Raw genomic sequence first — 3,592 nt, 5'->3', positions numbered from 1 at the left:
TGTTTTGAAGTGTAAGGGGCGAACTGCCTATTCGGTCTTAACTTTTCAACAATGCTGCGATTATGAATGTGAGGTTAGCTTGTAAGGCGTACAAGCTAACCACTGAATTCTATAGAAGTAATATTCGGAAATTTGTAAGGACGAATTTGTGTAGAACATGTTCATACCTTAGTATTTTGATGTGGGTCAAATCAGCTCGGGTTGACATATTTGTAAAGTAAAGAGAACTGAGTGAGCCAATTTTACGAGGTATTCAGTTAAACCTTAATGGAAAGTAATTATAATATTACACACCTGGTAGGCTTAAGAATCATAGGTTAGTTCATGTGTATCTCCAGAAATTGGATGGAATTGATAGTGGAAATTCAGACAGTTAATTATGGCTATTGTGATTACAGGGGATATTCTTCCTACCCTAAAAGGCTAACTTTATATATGTAACTTATAATCTTGCCTGACATTTCGTGCATTATTCAGTCCCCAGCTTGAAAATACTTGGCTGATATTACTACTTTTTCAGATGTACCCCTACCATCAGTTGTTGCTTCACATGTGGTATTGACACCTGGGACTAATCTAGTGTCAGACCCTACAGAATACCACTGGCTGATATTACTACTTTTTCAGATGTGCCCCTACCATCAGTTGTTGCTTCACATGTGGTATTGACACCTGGGACTAATCTAGTGTCAGATACCCTACAGAATACCACTGGCTGATATTATTACTTTTTCAGATGTACCTCTACCATCAGTTGTTGCTTCACATGTGGTATTGACACCTGGGACTAATCTAGTGTCAGAGACCCTACAGAATACCACTGGCTGATATTACTACTTTTTCAGATGTACCCCTACCATCAGTTGTTGCTTCACATGTGGTATTGACACCTGGGACTAATCTAGTGTCAGAGACCCTACAGAATACCACTGGCTGATATTACTACTTTTTCAGATGTACCCCTACCATCAGTTGTTGCTTCGCATGTGGTATTGACACCTGGGACTAATCTAGTGTCAGAGACCCTACAGAATACCACTGGCTGATATTACTACTTTTTTCAGATGTACCTACCATCAGTTGTTGCTTCGCATGTGGTATTGACACCTGGGACTAATCTAGTGTCAGAGACCCTACAGAATACCACTGGCTGATATTACTACTTTTTCAGATGTACCCCTACCATCAGTTGTTGCTTCACATGTGGTATTGACACCTGGGACTAGGGTATTGACACCTGGGACTAATCTAGTGTCAGAGACCCTACAGAATACCACTTACAAAAAAGAATCTGTGGAACGCGTTATTCTTGTCAAGAAATGGTTGGCAGAAAAGTGATAAAATCATGGGCCTCCCCCAGCATCCTCTACCAAAAAACCAGGTAAGTCTTTGAGTCTCTGAAGGTTATCGGGAGTTAAATTCTGTTGCCACCCATAAGGACTCTAATCCTTTGAAAAGAATCTTTATTTTTGCAAATGTTAATCTTTTTGATAATTTTCATAAAGATTATACTATATAAGTACCCTTGACAAAATGCTAGGAAGGTTTTATATCTGTAGTTCAATTTAAATACTGTTCTTCCCCTTTGAAATGACAAATGCTGTTGAAAACTTTAAACATTTTAACGTAGTGTTCAATTACAATACTGTTCTTCCCCTTTGAAATGACAAATGCTGTTGAATTCTTTCAACCTTTTAACGTAATGTGTTCAATTACAATACTGTTCTTCCCCTTTGAAGTGACACTGTTGAAAACTTTCAACCTTTTAACGTAATGTGTTCAATTTCAATACTGTTCTCCGCCTTTGAAATGACAAATGCTGTTGAAACCTTTCAACCTTTTAATGTTCTGTTTCAGATGAGATGTTGTCATCGATGACAATGGTCCACGACGATACATGGAAAGAATATCTCGAGATCGTGAGACCTGTTTCTTCGCCTTAGAAATCTGGCAGAAAACTACCATTGGGAAAGTCTTGTAACTCTGGTCATGGATGTCGGGAGCGGAATGATTGCACACAAGGATGGTAGTTACATGCATTAAAGGATTTCCTACTCCCGTAAACAAGGCAGTCCAGTGCTCTATTTAGCATGGCTGGATTTTATTAAGTTCTGTCCGAACTCTTTCGGTGGTTGCTGTGCCTCTGATTAATCTCGCCAGCCCTAAGATTGACTCTAGTGGGTAGAAGATTGTCAACGTGCATTTCCAGCTATTAAAATGACTATAGTGGACAGAAGATTGTCAACGTGCATTTCCAGCTATTCAAATGACTATAGTGGACAGAAGATTGTCAACGTGCATTTCCAGCTATTAAAATGACTATAGTGGACAGAAGATTGTCAACGTGCATTTCCAGCTATTCAAATGACTATAGTGGACAGAAGATTGTCAACGTGTATTTCCAGCTATTCAAATGACTATAGTGGACAGAAGATTGTCAACGTGTATTTCCAGCTATTCAAATGACTATAGTGGACAGAAGATTGTCAACGTGCATTTCCAGCTATTAAAATGACTATAGTGGACAGAAGATTGTCAACGTGCATTTCCAGCTATTAAAATGACTATAGTGGACAGAAGATTGTCAACGTGCATTTCCAGCTATTAAAATGACTATAGTGGACAGAAGATTGTCAACGTGCATTTCCAGCTATTCAAATGACTATAGTGGACAGAAGATTGTCAACGTGCATTTCCAGCTATTCAAATGACTATAGTGGGCAGAAGATTGCCAACGTGCATTTCCACCTATTCAAATGACTATAGTGGACAGAAGATTGTGCATTTCCAGCTATTCAAATGACTATAGTGGACAGAAGATTGTCAACGTGCATTTCCAGCTATTAAAATGACTATAGTGGACAGAAGATTGTCAACGTGCATTTCCAGCTATTAAAATGACTATAGTGGGCAGAAGATTGCCAACGTGCATTTCCAGCTATTCAAATGACTATAGTGGACAGAAGATTGTCAACGTGCATTTCCAGCTATTCAAATGACTATAGTGGACAGAAGATTGTCAACGTGCATTTCCAGCTATTCAAATGACTATAGTGGACAGAAGATTGTCAACGTGCATTTCCAGCTATTCAAATGACTATAGTGGGCAGAAGATTGTCAACGTGCATTTCCAGCTATTCAAATGACTATAGTGGACAGAAGATTGTCAACGTGCATTTCCAGCTATTAAAATGACTATAGTGGACAGAAGATTGTCAACGTGCATTTCCAGCTATTAAAATGACTATAGTGGACAGAAGATTGTCAACGTGCATTTCCAGCTATTAAAATGACTATAGTGGACAGAAGATTGTCAACGTGCATTTCCAGCTATTCAAATGACTATAGTGGACAGAAGATTGTCAACGTGCATTTCCAGCTATTCAAATGACTATAGTGGACAGAAGATTGTCAACGTGCATTTCCAGCTATTAAAATGACTATAGTGGGCAGAAGATTGCCAACGTGCATTTCCAGCTATTCAAATGACTATAGTGGACAGAAGATTGCCAACGTGCATTTCCAGCTATTCAAATGACTATAGTGGACAGAAGATTGTCAACGTGCATTTCCAGCTATTAAAATTACTCTA

General features: G+C 38.8%; 1 long non-coding RNA gene across 1 annotated transcript in view; it reads left to right on the top strand.

Annotated features, from left to right (window-relative positions):
* The window catches only part of LOC137636932 (uncharacterized), a 2,341-nt gene extending 187 nt beyond the window's left edge, over nucleotides 1–2,154 (top strand). Inside the window, exons 2-3 of the long non-coding RNA XR_011043302.1 lie at nucleotides 1,172–1,381; nucleotides 1,858–2,154. This is a non-coding gene — a long non-coding RNA (uncharacterized lncRNA). The remainder of the gene's footprint in view (nucleotides 1–1,171; nucleotides 1,382–1,857) is intronic.
* Nucleotides 2,155–3,592: the final 1,438 nt, after the last annotated feature.

This window comes from Palaemon carinicauda, unplaced genomic scaffold (assembly GCF_036898095.1).
Source record: "Palaemon carinicauda isolate YSFRI2023 unplaced genomic scaffold, ASM3689809v2 scaffold449, whole genome shotgun sequence".
Lineage (NCBI taxonomy): Eukaryota > Metazoa > Arthropoda > Malacostraca > Decapoda > Palaemonidae > Palaemon > Palaemon carinicauda.
Note: the sequence above shows the minus strand (reverse complement) of the source record. Positions and strands in the feature narration are given on the sequence as shown.